Source organism: Oryctolagus cuniculus, chromosome 17 (assembly GCF_051225735.1).
Source record: "Oryctolagus cuniculus isolate XC-2025 breed Fujian yellow rabbit chromosome 17, ASM5122573v1, whole genome shotgun sequence".
NCBI classification, from domain to species: domain Eukaryota; kingdom Metazoa; phylum Chordata; class Mammalia; order Lagomorpha; family Leporidae; genus Oryctolagus; species Oryctolagus cuniculus.
Genome location: NC_142883.1, coordinates 13330382 through 13338344, shown reverse-complemented (window position 1 = coordinate 13338344; position 7963 = coordinate 13330382). Strand labels below are relative to the sequence as shown.

General features: G+C 47.7%; 1 long non-coding RNA gene across 1 annotated transcript; it reads left to right on the top strand.

Annotated features, from left to right (window-relative positions):
* The first annotated feature begins 564 nt into the window (after positions 1-564).
* Positions 565-6712, top strand: LOC138846041 (uncharacterized). Its single transcript, XR_011383419.2, has 2 exons — positions 565-623; positions 6041-6712. It is a non-coding gene; the product is annotated as an uncharacterized LOC138846041 (long non-coding RNA).
* Positions 6713-7963: the final 1251 nt, after the last annotated feature.

Below are 7963 nucleotides of genomic sequence, written 5' to 3'. Positions count from 1 at the left end.
AACAGGTGTTTTTAAAGTAAATTCTGTTGTACAGCTATCAATCATTTAATATAATTAAAAATCAACAGAACATTTGAGAGCATGGGGATAGAGTTGTGGTTTGTGAAGGAGCTGATACTGTGGCAGAGGCTTCTGGGCTGAATGTGTCCCCTCCCACCACTGTCTGGTGGGCTGTAGACCTAGTGTTGTTGTTTCTTGGTTTTGTTTTGTTTTGTTTTGTTTTGTTTTTGGAAGATTTATTGATTTATTTGAAAGGCAGAGTTACAGAGAGGCAGAGGCAGACAGACACAGAGAGAAGTCCTCCATCTGCTGGTTCACTCCCCAGATGGCCACAACAGCCAGGGCTGCAGCAGTCCGAAGCCAGGAGCCAGGAGCTTCTTCTGGGTCTCTCACAGGAGTGCAGGGTCCAAGCACTTGGGTCATCTTCCACTGCTTCCCCAGGCCATGGGCTGAGAGCTGGATCAGAAGTGGAGCAGCCAGGACTCGAACTGGCGCTCATATGGGATGCCGGCACTGCAGGCGGCAGTTTCACCTGCTGTGCCACAGCGCTGGCCCCTTGTATTTTTTAGGTCAGATTTCTGTCCGTGACAGTGGCTTGATTGCAGTCCCCCGCCCTTGACTTGGTGAGTTACTGACCAAGGTTGAGTATCTGGGTGTGAACACAGCTGTTTGGTGTGAATCCTCTATACAGGAGTAGGCACTGTATTTGAGGATTCTTTCTCCCTCATCTTTTGTGGTATGGGTTTACATTTAACACACAAAAGTGTTCTTCTAAGGCTTCTATGTGACTTTAACTTACTTAGAATTGATTACATCGTGAATGTTCCAAGTTTGTTATCTCGAGATCTTTAGTTCCATTATTTGAATGCTGCATAACATAATTTGTTTAATGCTTAAAAATGACAAAAAAAAAAAAAAAAAAAAAAAGACTTCAGGCCACCCTCACAGTAAATGATTTAGTCTTGTTTTTTTCAGATTTAAAACATCTGCGATCAATTAGTGCAAGCAAATTTTAGAAGTGTTTTTTAATTTGATTTATTCCAGAGAAAATAGAAAAGTGAAATAATGTCATTTAAAAGATGTATAAATGAAGAAAGTGTGAGGTCTACTTTTGAAAAAACCCAAATGAAGAGAAACTAAGCATTCCAGAAACACCATTTCTCATAATTAGTTTTCCACTTAATAGTCACTAAATTGTCCCATTTCATGATCCCAGGGCTGGAGACAATTGCAGGAGCTCTGTAATACTTGTGCTCAGAGCCACTGTGAATAATGACCCATAGTACTGGAGTAATCTAATTGTTTCTCTGGGAGTCACATTAATAAAATCAACATCTGCTATCACTTATCCCTTACAAACGAACGAAAAATATGGCAAGTTTAGAAATATTAGAAGTTCACCCTAGCATAAGAATGTGCTTTTAATTTTCTTTTGAATGAAAAGGATAGAAAATAAAATCATTGTGCATTAATTTATAAGTAAAGTTGAAGCTACTTTGAATCTACCTTCTCATTAACTTCACCTTTCTAGGGACTCGTCACCTTCGGGCTTGCCAGCCCTCTGCAGTTTGGCCAGATACGTTGCTGTAGATATCAGATGCTCCTCCCTGGTCGTTAGTTCACATGCACACACTCACGTCTTTCCATGTTATGATCGGTGCCGCTTGTAACTGCGTCCCGGGGACCACATCTCACTTGACTTGACCCCAGCACATGTGTGTGTGTAAAGATAGATTTATTTAGTTGAAAGTCAGAGTCACAGAGATAGGGAGACAGATCTTCCATCCACTGGTTTACTCCCCAGATGGCTGAAATGGCCAGAGCTGAACCAAACTGAAGCCAGGAGCCCAGGGCTTCTTCCAGGACTCCCATGTAACTGGCAGGGGTCCCAGTACTTAAGATGTTCAGCCATCTGCTGCTGCTTTTCCCAGGCGCATTAGCAGGGACCTGGATTAGGAGCGGAACAGTTGAGACACGAACTGGCACCCATATGGGGTACCAGCATCATGGGCGGCAGCTTTACCTGCTTATTTTTCTGTCATAGTAATTAAGCAAATATACATATGATTTACCATGTTCTTTGCTTGATGTTACCAAAAGCATGTTAGCATAAGGTAGTAAAATATTTGAGATGTTCAGAACCCAAATCAATACTTTTAAAAAGATTTATTTATTTATTTGAAAGGCAGAGTTACAGAGAGGCAGAGAGAGAGCAGTCTTCCATCCTGTGGTTCACTCCCCAAATTGCCGCAATGGCTGGAGCTGCATCGATCCGAAACCAGGGGCCAGGAGCTTCTTCGGGATCTCCCACGTGGGTGCAGGGGCCAAAGGATGTGGGCCATCTTCCACTGCTTTCCCAGGCCATAGCACACAGCTGGATCAGAAGTGGAGCAACCAGGACTTGAACCGGCGCCCATATCGATACCTGCACAGCAAGTGGCAGCTTTACCGGCCACACCACAGGGCCAGCCCCAAAACACTTTGTTTTAAATATGGAGGAAAATAATACTTGAGTCATTATCATTAGTGTTTTGAGCAGCAGGAGAGATGATGAACCACTGTTTTTTAAAATTAAAATAACACCCTGTATTTCTGTATAATTTATTCTTGCTTAGTCTGTTTCTATAATTATCCTCAGTTTCTATTATTGAATCATTGGAAAACTTGTCCTTAAAATTCATACAAATTTGGGGCCAGCACCATGCCTCACTTGGTTAATCCTCTGCCTGTGGCGCCGGCATCCCATATGGGCGCCTGGTTCTAGTCCCGGTTGCTCCTCTTCCAGTCCAGCTCTCTGCTGTGGGCCAGTCCTTGGGCCCTGCACCCGCATGGGAGACCAGGGAGCGGCACCTGGCTCCTGGCTTTGGATCGGCACAGCATCAGCCGGTAGCGGCCATTTGGGGGGGTGAACAAATGGAAGGAAGACCTTTCTCCCTGTCTCTCTCTCTCTCAGTGTCTATCTCTGCCTGTTAAAAAAAGAAAAAAAAAGAAAAAGAAACATCTATTATCTAAAAAAATAAATAAAAATATATAAAGTAAAATAATTCATGCAATTCCATTCTAGCAATTACTAAATGTATGATGAAAGTACATATTCAGTGGTCCTCAGCTGCTGGATTAGCAGCAATAAAAACACTGATGTGTGGGTTTTTAAGAAAACCTGGGGGGCTGCCCTGTGGGGAATAGGCTAAACTACCTCCTGCGGTGCTGTTATCCCAAGTGGGCACGGGTTCATTTCTGTAACTCAAATAAATAAATAAGTCTTTTTTTTTTTTTTTTAATTGTAAACCTGGGAACAAACTCAGAGGTGAGTTACATGTTTAAAACCAAAAACCACAGCTAAAAGTTTTCATCTTCCCAAAGCCATCTATCTCTTTAAGCCTGTTTGGTTGCTACTGCTCTGTTTTTAATTAAGACTGTTTTTTGAGCACAATTTTAGGTTCACAGCAAAACTGGGTGTAAGGTCCGGAGTTTGCACACGTTGCTGTGCACGCTCTCCCGTCATCAACGCCTCCAGGGAGTGTTGCGGGTGTGAACACGGCAAAGCTTGCACAGCACATCCTTGTCACCCCGAGGGCACAGCTCACATCAGAGTTCATTTTGGTGTGCATTCTGTGGGCTCAGCCGTCGGCCAACACGTGATGACACATCAGAGCAGTATTTGCACTGCCTCCAGGATCCTCTGTGTTCTGTTCTTCCCTCCCCTCCGCAGTCCCTGGCAACCGTTGGCCCTCGTGCGGTCTCCACAGTTCTGCCTTTTCCAGAACACCACAGAGCTGGAATCACAGGCCGGAGCCTTTTCATGTTGGCTTTCATTGAGTGACATTGAAGGTTCTCCCTGTCCCTTTTCAGAGCCCGATGGCACATTGCTTTTCGTTGTGTGGATGTGTCACGGCTGATCCATACACCTGCAGGATGTCGGCTGCCTGACAAATGTTGGCGATTACAAATAAAGCTGCTCGACCTCTGTGTGGCTTCCTGTGTGGCCACACGCTTTCAGTTCTTTTGGATAAAGCTGTTTTGTGGGCAGTAAGAAACCTTTTTGGTTTGCACCTTGTTTCAAGGGCCACTGGACTGACACGTCCCCCTGACCTCTGGTCTGTGTATGGTCACTGAGGCCATGCTTTGTTGTGTCCTGTAACCCCTGGCTCTCCAACTCGACACACCTCAGAGTAGCTGCAGGGCTTGTGACGATACAGATTACTGGGCTTCACCCCAAAGTTTCTGATGCACCTGCTCTAGGGTGAGGCCCGAGTTTCTGCTTTTAATTTCTCAGGTGATGCCAAGTCCCTTGGTGCATGGAGCACACTGAGACCCACTCCTCTTGACAAGACTTTGTTGTGACTTTGTAGTAACACTAGGAGAGTACTAGTTTTTTAAAATATATTTTTTGGGCCGGCGCTGTGGCACCAGCGTCCCATATGGGCACCTGTTCAAGTCCTGGCTGCTCCACTTCCCATCCAGCTCTCTGCTGTGGCCTGGGAAAGCAGTGGAGGATGGACCAAGTCCTTGGGCCCTGCACCCATGTCTGAGGCCCAGAGAGGCTCCTGGCTCCTGGCTTCGGATCGGCACAGCTCCGGCCGTTCGGGCTATCTGGAGTGAACCAGAAGAGGGAGGGTCTCTCTAACTCTGCCTTTCAAATAAATAATCTTTTAAAAAATTTTAAAAATACATACATATTTTTAGAGAGGCGGCAGACATTTGGTACAGCAGTTAAGATGCCACTGGGGATACCCATGTCCCGTATCACAGTGCCTCTGCGCAAGTCCCAGCTCCTCTACTGTCCGGGTCCCTGCTAACGCAAGCTCTGGGAAGCAGGGGGTGATGGCTCAAGTACTTGGGTCCCTGCTGCCCACATGGGAGACCTGGGTCAAGTTCTGGGTTACCAGTGTGCTTGTTCGCTCTCCCCCTGACTTTCAAATAAAATGAGACCTCCAGCCAGAGTGGCCTGGAGGGGGCTCCAAGAGAGGAAAAACCCAAAGAGGCTTCTGGTGGTGGGGTTTGAAGCACAGTCTTGGAGAAGAAACTCAGTATAAGGCGGACAAACCCATCAGAAGACCTGCTTTGTAATCTTACCCTGTCTGGCTCGTGATAAAACAAAAGAGCCATCAGAAGGGTGGGGACCTAATTGTCACAGTCAGCTGGGAGCTCAGAAGGAATCACCAGTCCCTTGCTAAGAATGATTCTTCTTTTAAAATAATTGTTATGGGCCTCGTACATGTGACAGTAAAGCTACAGCCACACGGCTCCAGTGCCAGTGGTTTTGATTTTCGAGATTAGGAAGTCTGGTTTTACACTGCCTCCTGGAATGCAGAGAAATGGTCTCACTTTTTCAGTGACTGGAAGACGTGTCTGACTTAGAGCTTGATGCAGTATTGCCTACATTGAGAGAACTGACTATTGCTTTGAAGATTGCAACAGTTTCATGTTACTGTTTATAAGATGGGGACTGTATTTGGTTTGTGTGTGTGTGATTTTTTTTTTTAAGATCTATTTATTTGAGAAGCAGAATCACAGAGAAACAGAGATCTTCCATCCACTGGGTCACTCTTAAAATGGCTGCAATGGCCAGAGCTGAGCCGATCTGAAGCCAGGAGCCAGGAGCTCTTCTGGGTCTCCCATGTGGGTGCAGGGGCCCAAGCACCTGGGCCATCCTCCACTGCTTTTCCAGGCCATAGCAGAGAGCCGGGTTGGAAGGAGAGCAGCCGGAACTCAAACTGGTACCCATATAGGATGTGGGGGACAGGCAGAGGCTTAACCTACCACACCACGGCACCGGCCAGTGTTTGTTTTTCTATCTGTTACACAGTAAAAACGTAAGTGCCTGTGAAGTTCAATTGTTTCTTGACCCATCAGTCTTTCTTAATCCTTTAGTATCATACCTTGATCAGATATTATTTTGATCCTCATTTCCAACTTTATATTGTCAAAGGTTTTTTTTTTTTTCCTGAGAATAGATTTACCCTAAAAAAAAAAAAATTTAAAGTTTCTAGAATATTTTCCAAGTGTAGTTTTCATCAGTTTTTTTTTTTTTTTCCAGTAGGAACATGAGTTTTAACAGCAGTCTGAAATGCCCAGTTTGTAAGAAGTGTGAAGATACCTCAGAAACGTTCTTGTGCGGAGGGTGCGCGCTGAGGGGGCGGGAGAGCACGGCGCGGCCGTCATGGAGAGCCCCGGGACTTCTGTGTCCGTGCCCACACCCAGAGCTGATGATCCTTACCTGGGCCTGCCTCCGGTACCGCGAGCTCTTGAAGAGAGGAGGGCTGGAGCGTGTGGCTGAAAGCTTAGCTTTGGCCTCGGGCAGCCTGGGTCCCAGTTCCAGCCCATCTGGGTGAGCTTTGAACCAGCCGCTCCTCCTAGAGATAAAGGTTTAAAAACTGAAATAGAGGCCGGCATCATGGCATAGTGGGTTAAGGTGTGACACCGGCATCCAATATGAGTCCCAGCTGCTCTGCTTCCAATCCAGCTCCCTGCTAATGCACCTGGGAAAGCAGCGGAGAACAACCCTAGTGGTTGGGCCGCTGCACCCATGTAGGAGACTCTGGTGGAGCTCCTGGCTCCTGTCTGCTCCAGGTCCGGCCCTTTCAGCCATTTGGGGAGCGAACCAGCGAATGGAAAATTCTCCCTCCTCTCTTTTTCTCTCTCCCCTCCTTCTCTCTCTCTCACTATGCCTTTCAATTAAATAAATAAATTAGGTTAAAAAAAAAAAAAACCACGTTCATGCACAATTAAATTAAAAGGGAAGTTCAGAGGCGGGAGTTCAGCCTAGCAGTCCAGACCCCGGCATCCTACACTGGAGTCCCGGGCTCGGCATCCAGCCCCCTCTGCAGGCAGCAGTGACGGCCCAGTGACTGGGTTCCTGCCGCGCACAGAAGCCCCTGCCTGGGCCCAGGCCCGTGCCCCGTTACAGTGGGCACGTGGGGAGAGCCGTCAGACAGGAGCCCGCGCCCCGTTACTGTGGGCACGCGGGGAGAGCCGTCGGATGGGATTCTCTGTCGCTCTTTCTCTGCCTCTCACATTTATAAAGTTCATTTTGGTACCAAAAAATGTGAAATCTGGCATGACTTTCATGCTGTGCATTTCCCACGAGCCTGTGGGGCTCAGCTTCCACTCCGCCCCTCAGGCCCTTCAGTGCAAGGGGCCCTTCTACCACTTTCCGTGTTTCTTGGGCTTTATTTCATGAACAACGTGCACCTCCCAGAGGGTCTCCCTCAAGACTGCAATGCTTGCTCCCGGGGGTGTTACTGGCTCACGCCTGACTTTGTCCTGGCCCATCCCCTGCCATTCTCCGTGACTGCCCTCAGTTGATGGGGAGCAGCTCCTGCCGCATGATGGGCTGATGGAGAATTCGAGAAGCCCTGGTCCTCCTGGGACCAGAGCTGGGACAGCTCTGAAGGCCATCCCGGCTCTAGAGAATTATGACAGCATCCCTTGCAGCCACGTCAGGGGCTCAGCTTCTCCCTTTTGCCAATGCTTCCTTCACTTGCCCACAGGTACGGGTCTCCCAGCAAGCCCCAGGAAGCTCCCTTTATGCAAACACCCAAGTCAGAGTCTGCATCTGGGGGACTTGGCCTATGACAGTTGGTGCTGGACGTGGTTCAAGAAAGCTGGCTCGACACTGGGATTGTGTAACCAGCTCACCCGCCAGCCAGCTGGCAGTGAGAAGCCCACACTAGTCATATGTGGAGCATGGACAGCCCCTGGCATAGGAAGGGACGTGGCTGTTTAACTGCTCACTGGTGGGAGGGAGTTCTGTGGGCACAGCTGAAGGAATTAAAGGGCTGTCTCTTGGGGCCCAATGGTGAGAGAAAGCCAAAGACTCCGAGTGATTAATCACCAGTTGGAGGTTAAATGTGAAAACGCTGGCAGCTTGTAAGGAGACTCATCTAGAGCGTTCACAGTTGGTTGGATCAGGCGTAGGCATTCCCAGTGCTGCAGCTCCGGAGGACTTCAACAGTTATCA